At 36.4% G+C, this 9,573-nt stretch overlaps 1 pseudogene; it reads right to left on the reverse strand.

The window, feature by feature from the left end:
- Positions 1–2,401: 2,401 nt before the first annotated feature.
- On the reverse strand, positions 2,402–3,359 carry LOC107673976 (uncharacterized; annotated as a pseudogene).
- Positions 3,360–9,573: the final 6,214 nt, after the last annotated feature.

A 9,573-nucleotide genomic window follows, 5' to 3' on the forward strand; every position in this document is an offset into this window, starting at 1 on the left:
GTGCCATTGTTTAAAAAAAATTATTGTTTAAAAATATACGTATTTTATATATATTGTTATTATGCTTATTAACATATATAAAGCATATATGTTGTTATGCTTTCAAATTCCTTGACATTTGTATGCATGTAATTTCACAGTATTTTCACCTCCTAAATTGCTACACTACTTGTGCAGTCACGATTTTATAATGGTACAATTTACTCAGTTTTGTATGACATTAAAATTATTTTTAGAATATCCACCTTTTTCCTACGCCCCATGATGCTTTGCGCGAATTATGGGTGGAACTTCCCTTACGACGGAAACAATCATTCGCTGAATCGCTGCAGTCACAGTGTCGCTACTCATTCATTCATAGCAAGATGTGGAATCACACGCTGACAGAACTTATAAAGGATAACATCAACATACCCGTCCCTTCCTTAATAGAGGAATGGGATGACGATCTTAAAAAAGTGGCCGCGCATAACGTACAGTAGCATTTATAGCTACTTTGTTGATTCAATTGCTTGTGACGGTAAGGCAATGAGCAATTTGAAAAGCTCAGAGGCTTACCAATACCTTCACAGTAATAAAGTAGGTCGTGTGCTATTCAAAGATGTGGGCAATGATTTCGTGTACTTAACAGCTGATGTGGAGCCGAGTCAAAGCCTGAATGTGTCACACCATAAAGCTTGGGTTTTAGTGTCTACTTCAGGTGTCATACAGACAGCAGGGTGCTCATGTAGTCACGCAGCTGCAGTAATGTGGAAGGTCAGTAAATACATGTAAAAAAATAAAAAATAAAAAGATGATGAGGTCTCGCTTTAAATAAACTGTGTTTAACGACAATGTACTAACATTTAAATGTATCATTTGATACAATGCAATGTGCGTTGTGTAAATATGTTTTTACAGAGTAAAAACTAAAATTATAATCAAAATTATAAAACATCTAAAATTACACTGCTAACCATGCCCCTTAAACCTACCCATACCATGGAACCTGTGCCAGCCTTACCCAAATCACACCTCAGTGGCATCAAATGTAAAAATAAAAAAAAAGGGGTAAATAAAAATTCTCCCCATATGCACATAGTCGTTAAAGACACCTAATATGAAGTGGGATTGATGATGATGATTGTACTTATATTATTAGTATTACCATTAGTATTAGGCTAGTAGTAAAAGCATAATCTGAGTGTTAACTAATGTGTTCTATAATATCTAAAAGCTACAATCCTAGGGAGGCAAGAAAATAAAGAGTAAGAAAGACTATTATTTCTTCTATAAAGGTAGAGACTGCAGTCAGCAAGGCAAGACAGGCATGTCATGTACTGATGTGCAAAGGAAGTGGAATGCAGGCACGAGGAAGAATGTAGGGCTGAGGAAGGCAAAACACATCAACTTTAAATGCCATAGACCAGGCCACACATATCCAGGCCCAACATCAATTACCTCCAGATCTAACAACTTCCCCCCAGCATTTCAAGAACCATGCTGAGTTTAAAAGCCATAGCAGTTCATCTGTGATGGCACCACTGTTTCAGCTGCAGACAGAAGGTCTTCTTCAGCTAAGCTTCAGAGCAGATGTAGACAGCAACAAGACCAGCTCAAGTGAACATGATACAGACATATCACACACAGACCACAGCTTAACACAAAGTTGTAGAAAGTGCCTTTTGTTTTATGAGTCCTACATAAAACTATCACCCACCCAAGCAACTACACTAATGGAAGAAACTAAGGTCCAGAGCACCTCACAAATGTGGCTTGACGCCAGAAAGCTCCATCACAGCAAAGACAGTACCCAAACGACATACTACTAACCCCAAAAAATTCCTCAATGAGCACTTCTACCCAGTCTTCAAAGGTTATAGTGCTACAAAATATGGCAAAGAAAATGAGGGCAATATAATCCAACTCATGAAAACTATAATTCAACTCAAGTGTCCCTTCAAGAGCTCCATGTCACTTACTGAGTTTTTGAATTGACCAAATGGTGACATCGGAAGCTTAGGTGATGGGCAGTATTTTATTCTTACGGATGGATACTACCTCCAAGTGAGTAAAAAAAAAACATACATACATGTAGATGACAACCTAACTCATAATATGCATATAATAAAAGCACTATTTAAATTAATATAAAGTATAAATTAAATTGTAAGCACATTTTTGCAATCCAAATTCAATTCAATTTGATCAAATTATTGAACTCTGAAGTGTGACATCTTCCTTCAGGTCCAGTTGACCATGATGTGTGTGGGTCTACTGAGCTGCAAGCTGGTCATCTGGACATCAACTGAGCACCTAGAAATGGACATTCCATTTGACAAAAATTATGCAGAAGTTCATGTGTTCAAGTTCAACATAGTGTACAAAACAACATGTATTAATAACATGTATCTTGTTAATGACATTAAACTATAAGCACATGCAGTATAAGTGATGATAAATGTTTATCTATGTGCTTGAGATAAGCTCCCCTCTTAGATTTACAAGAGCAGCACAAATTCACAGTATTTTATCAAACTCTGGGACCAAACTAATAGGCAAAGTCTGTGAGAGAATCTTGTACACCTTTAGCCGCCTTATTGCCCGTTCAGTGTGAATGCGGGCATGAGCAATGCGTCGCGTGTGGGTGACTTCCTCATTAGTCAGCTGGCACTGTTTGCGTGTAAATGCTGGCATAACTAAATTCACCTTGCGTTCCTCCAATAAGTCCCTGATAGTGAATCCACGGTCTGCCATCACATCATCTCCGGGCCTCAAGCAGTCCAGAAACCCTAAGTTCTGTGCAATGTACCTGTCACTACATTTGCCACCATAAAAGCCTCTGAAATAAACATGACAAATCCAGATGGAGAAGTTGCTACCAGATACTTCAGCGTATTACTGGCATAATAGTGACTGTACGATTCAATTCTTGAATCTAGATGTTTAGCCTTCTGTAGAACAGTTCCTGTGCAGTCAATTATACAAGTAGTGTTTGGAAAATTATCTTTAAAAGCCTCTGACAGAGTGGCCTTGATGGTTTCACGGGGCAGCCATGGAATAAGATCCTTGGTATGCTTGTACAAAACATCTATCCAAAGTTTCACAGTTTTGCTGACTTGACCATGTGACTTGCCAAAGCGTTTTGCCAAGTCAGCAATGACAAAGTTCTGTCTGAGTTTCATAAGTGTCATCAGGATTTGGTCTGCAACAGGCATTGCAGATGAAGTAGGGGCAAAACCTTGCAGGCAGGATACAAGAGTGTGGAACTCAAGAAGTGGAATACCTGTGTACAACAAGCAGTCTGCATTGTTTGTCAATGTATAACTTGCTGTGAATGCGGGCATGAGCAATGCGTCGCGTGTGGGTGACTTCCTCATTAGTCAGCTGGCACTGTTTGCGTGTAAATGCTGGCATAACTAAATTCACCTTGCGTTCCTCCAATAAGTCCCTGATAGTGAATCCACGGTCCGCCATCACCTCATCTCCGGGCCTCAAGCAGTCCAGAAACCCTGAGTTCTGTGCAATGTACCTGTCGCTACATTTGCCACCATAAGCCTCTGAAATAAACATGACTAATCCAGATGGAGAAGTTGCTACCAGATACTTCAGCGTATTACTGGCATAATAGTGACTGTACGATTCAATTCTTGAATCTAGATGTTTAGCCTTCTGTAGAACAGTTCCTGTGCAGTCAATTATACAAGTAGTGTTTGGAAAATTATCTTTAAAAGCCTCTGGCAGAGTGGCCTTGATGGTTTCACGGGGCAGCCATGGAATAAGATCCTTGGTATGCTTGTACAAAACATCTATCCAAAATTTCAGTTTTGCTGACTTGACCATGTGACTTGCCAAAGCGTTTTGCCAAGTCAGCAATGACAAAGTTCTGTCTGAGTTTCATACGTGTCAATCAGGATTTGGTCTGCAACAGGCATTGCAGATGAAGTAGGGGCAAAACCTTGCAGGCAGGATACAAGAGTGTGGAACTCAAGAAGTGGAATACCTGTGTACAACAAGCAGTCTGCATTGTTTGTCAATGTATAACTTGCAGCTGGCTATAACTCAGGGGTTGGTGCGAGTGTTAAGCCACATGGGATGGTGGGTCCTTTCGAATAAGTGTGGTCCTCCATCCATGGATCGGACCACTGCGTTTGGGCATCACAGAGGGAAGTAGGATTTTGTTCCACATCCATGGTATCAAGCTCACCTACAGGTAATAGAACAATTGCACACTGAGAATTCAATAAGAGTTGTTGCTGTGCTTGTTTAACAAAATAAGAAAAAAGTCAGAAATGTATTTTAGGAAAAATTATTTATAACCTTAAAATAAATTTCTGGCTTTGTCTTTGTAATATATATCTAATATATAAATGACTAATGGCTACGCAAATTATAAGATATATAATTATAAGAACCATAAGATACATTTGAGTAATGTATTGTGTGTGTGGTGTTAGGATGGCACACTATATTACATTTGCAAATTAATATCGATAAAACACAGGAAAAAAAATGCATGCTACAAATGCATAATGCGTGTAATTTAAATGAATACATGCAACTGATAGATAAAACTAATTAGGTAGTCACTTTACAATACAGTATGAAAATAAAGAGTACTGCAGAAATGAGCAAGGAAATCATGCACATTTGTCTCATTTGTGATAAGCTAGCTAGCTAGCCAGCAAGTATAAACGTCCCTTTTCTATTAATCATGTTTTCCAGTCAAACGCTGAAATTTGTGTAACGCTTAGTGAGTAAAGTTACCTGTTGAGAATGAACTGTCATCCCTCCTGAGGAGTCGGCGTCTCTTTTCTAGAGGCTTCTCATAACCGAGGAAAAGAGTAGGGTATGGGTTGTCCTCTGTCAAAAACCCTATGGGGTTTTATTCCACAAAGTGAATAGAGCATACGTAAAGCGTTTTGGGGGGAGTTTTTAAGTTCAGGTTTTTGAGCCAGTTTCGCTTAGCTTCGTCTTTTATAGGAAGGCGATGAAAACTGTACCATCTCTCGCAAGTGCATTCCGCTCTAACTTTAGGTTTGTGTATATAGCACTGTTCTTTAAGCCACAAATTAAGCTTCGTCTGGTTACAAGTGCATCCACGGACAGCACAGGATGTTCCAGAGCTTCGTAATACCATTTTAATATATTCCCGCCTGAAAAACCAACCGCACATTAGGGATGGACGTATCGATACTTCGATATATCGATACTGACGCGAGTATTGAAAGTATCGATACTCAAACAAAACATATCGATACTAAGGTGCATTTTATTTACCAGTGGTTTTATTTAACAAAAATAATAATAATAATAATAATAATAATGCGTACAATACGCATTGAATTGGACGAATAACCTTTGTTAACATTAAGAAAGCATTAAAGCTTTTGGGAATGGCAGCCCTGAACAACGCTTATTAGAGGACAGAAAAAAAAACATAAATGTTTGAGTTATTTCACAATAAACAAATTGAAATTGTAGCCTACATAAGTTGGGCAATTACAATTATTTAAATTGAACGTTGAAAGATAATATTTATCATGTTCTATTCTGTAATGTTAATAGAACTCATACACTGTCAGAATAAAAAGGTTGCATTTTATGCATGCAACAACCATTGTCAGCCCCTAATGGCAGTAAAAAATATTGCACTAAATCAAAAGTTCAAATGTTACAAATAAGTTAGAATATTAATGTTGTAATACTGATAGCACTAATATAAAAATGTGATGATATATGTTACAAAAAAGTAACATTTCTGAAATGCGTTGATGGTTGTATTTTTTTGTATTTGATCTCAGTATTCCTATCAATGTTGTATAAGGGGTTTTATGCATAATAGTAACCCTAGAATGTGATCAAACAGTTTAAAATAGCTGGGCTAAGATATATAACAATTTTTATGACTGCAGAAATATGTTAATTCAGGATACACATTATCCCACCGGTTACAATTGTGACTGACCATAAAATAAAAATTTTCACATACTTTTCCAAAAAAAACAAAACAATTATTGATTATTTCAAAGGGTTACTAATGACACATCATTTGGATATTTTCATGTCTGGGAATCATTTGGGATTAAACGGGTTAAAATGCGTTTTAAACATAAAGTTAAGTGGTTTTCATTATCCATTTTACTCTTAGTAATTTAATAATTTAATACATTTCATAATTTAAAAGTTTAGTGCAGGAGTATCGAATCGGTATCGATACTGACGATACTACCTTGAAAAATATCGGTATCGTATCGAAAACAAAATAAGGGGTATCGCCCATCCCTACCGCACATAAAAAAAACATTTCACCTTCAGTGCAAAACGCTGCTACTACTTCCGGCGGAAGTTATACCCATAATCGTTTTTACAGCAGCGCCCCCAGGAAAAAGGTGGATAGGTTAAGCAAAATAAATATGATTATTTCTGAGAACTTTTCAACTGCAGGCAGACATTATGGTACAGTAGGCCTACAAACATTTTTGACTGCCAAGCAGTCCCTATACGATACCAAACGTCATTTTGATTGATGACTTTGAACTTTTGACCTAATATTCATATGTGACCTCTGACATCATAATAATTTCCATATGCGAAAATCGTCATGCGTGAAAATCCGATGTCAACCTTTGAGCTCCAGGGATGAAAAATGCTGTTTGAACAGATGTTTGAACGTGTTCAGTGGATGACAGGAGATAAATTAATTCCTGAGGAATGTTTTTGAAGATTTTATGGAGTGTTCCTACATCCGGACTCATCTGCGGACGCAGCTGTGTCATACGTGCCCGTGAGGGGTGTCCGGTTGCATTTTTGGTCACTCTCGCTCTCTATGGGAGCTGTGAGAAAAATCAAGGACGTGTTGATGAAGAATAAACAGAATAAGTAGACTATTTTAACAGATCGTGAGATAGTATCACAATATGGGTGTGTACTGGTGCATATAATACTGTATAAAAAGATTCTCAGCATATTAAAGAAATTGAAAAGAAATCAATAAAAAAATATAAATACCCTTACATTATTTTGGGAGCGATGATGACCGTTCCGTGAATTAAATGTTTCCGAAAATTGTGCTTGGTTTAAGTTTGAGATCATCTGTATTTCTCTCTCTTCCCCCTCACCCTCTCTCTCTCCCTCCGCCTGCGTGAGTGTGCTCATGGCTGTGTGTGTCGCGCCCCCACCGTTCCTGTCATTTCGGTCCGCTGCGAGAGAAAAAGCGGATAAGTTTGGCAAACTTTTTAAATGCACTACAATGGCTTAGTGGTCAACGCAGTCATGATGTGGAGCGTGGAGCAATAGTTCGTTTTTGAGTATCTATCTAATTCCGTCTCAAACTGGGTTTAAAATGCGTTAAGATAATATCAAATCTATTTTAAATATTAATTAATCTTTATTCATCTTTTTAAATTTGGTTATGTTTTATTTCACAATGTTGATCTGTTTAAACAGATGTTCTCACGGAGTTCGAACAAACCATTATGTTATGTTTTGTTTAAATAACAGTAGTACTAGGTGTTTGTACACATTTCAGATCTATCCGTGACGATGTAAATATTGTCTTCTGTTACAGTTGTAATCTACACATTCCTAAATTCTCTGTCACCACTCAAAATCACATCTACTTAAAAAAAACGAATAAACTATCTTTAACCTACGGCTATATATATATATATATATATCAACACAAGTACAAAAACACACATAAACACAAACACTCAGCACAAACACAAACATACACGCAAACACTAACACTCAATCACACACAGGCATACACAAACAAACAAACACCAATATGTGGCAAAACACAAACATACATGCAAAACGCAAACCCAAACATACACGTGAATGCAAACACACACACACACACACACACACACACACACACACACACGTTTGCTTAGCTATCTAAATGTGTAAAATTACACAGACGCTTGTTGTTGTTGTTTTTTTTTTATCTACAGATAATTATACAATTTACAATACGCATCGCAGAAAACTTTACATCTTACAAAATAAATAAATCATTGACATTATAATTGACCCATGCATTGTCAAAATGTTCATGCTCCTCTCCTGGTCACTTGACCACTGCAGTTTAGGATAAACAAGTACACCGACACAACATCCAGTCGTCCGAATATTACTATAATCTTCTTTTAAATAAAACTATATGAATTAGGCGATCGCATATGATATAAAACAAAGCAAAACATTTACATGAATTTGTCATCATTAAAAATATAAAAACGTCGTACATTTTACCAGGATCTGGAAAAATAGATATTTTAACAGGCCAAACGATAAGGGCTGTCGGGATGTCCGGACATGTCATGTTTTATGCAGACTTCACATTGACATAATTAAATTAAATTCACATTATTTTTTTATAACTTTTTAACAAAACAATTTGTCGCAACTATTTCATAGAAAATTAAAGATTCTACATTATATTTAGAACCCTTTATATTCATATTTACATTATATTAATGATTTTTATACACTACACGTATTCAACATTTATTTATGTTTTTTTAACTTATAAAACACATTTTAAACGAGCATTTTAAACGAAACTTTTTGTTTTTCCATAACTACGCATTAACGTGTACAATCATGTCAAAATATCTCCAGTGATTATACATAGCATACTTTATAAAAACAAACATTTACTACAGTTTCATTTGACAATAAAAACACTTTACATTATTCTGGGGCCAATAACGTTCATACCTTCGAGTAAAATGTTTACAAAATGTACATAAATTGGAAAATTAAATCCTGCTTTGAGCTCTTCTCACTAACAGAAGTGAAATGTCAGTCTGAGGCGGTCGTGCTGACACTCACACACACACACACACACACACGCCTTGGTTTTTGTTTTCTGGGGACACTCCATAGGTGTAATGCTAACAGAAGTGAAATGTCAGTCTGAGGCGGTCGTGCTGACACACACACACACACAGACACACACAACACGCACACACATTGGTTTTTGTTTTCTGGGGACACTCCATAGACATAATGATTTTGTACTATTTGTAAGCAATCTCTTACAGTTTTTTTTCAATTGCTAACAAGCATTTACCAATACTTAAAGTACTTTTTCTAAACTCTTAAAAGAGCAACACACCTACATCACACAATTAGCCAAATAGCAAATTTTCTGTCCAAAACTACATTTTGTTAAATAAATACAAACTCTACGTTTCAAAATGCCGAATACCTTTTTCTGCATTTACTAACTATCAAAACACAGCAAACTCAAATCAAAATCGAGTCATTCAGTCAAAACATTGGCACTGGTTTTCTTTTTCTTTTTTTTTTTTATTGAGCAGATTCTTAAAAGACAATATGACATACATTGAAAATATCACAACCTGCTGGTTTTCTTTTTTTTTCAACCAAGAAGAAGAGGGGAAAAAAATAAAAATAAAAAAAGGGGCGGGGGGGGTTTGAAATCAAATATCTAATGAAGATACAGTTTCAACAAAGGAAACGACAGGGTTCCACATTTTATAAAATTAGTTAAAGGGGTCATATGATGCGATTTCAAGTTTTCCTTTCTCTTTGGAGTGTTACAAGCTGATTGTGCAT

This window comes from Sinocyclocheilus anshuiensis, unplaced genomic scaffold, assembly GCF_001515605.1.
Source record: "Sinocyclocheilus anshuiensis isolate Anshui unplaced genomic scaffold, SAMN03320099.WGS_v1.1 scaffold1009, whole genome shotgun sequence".
Classification (NCBI taxonomy): domain Eukaryota; kingdom Metazoa; phylum Chordata; class Actinopteri; order Cypriniformes; family Cyprinidae; genus Sinocyclocheilus; species Sinocyclocheilus anshuiensis.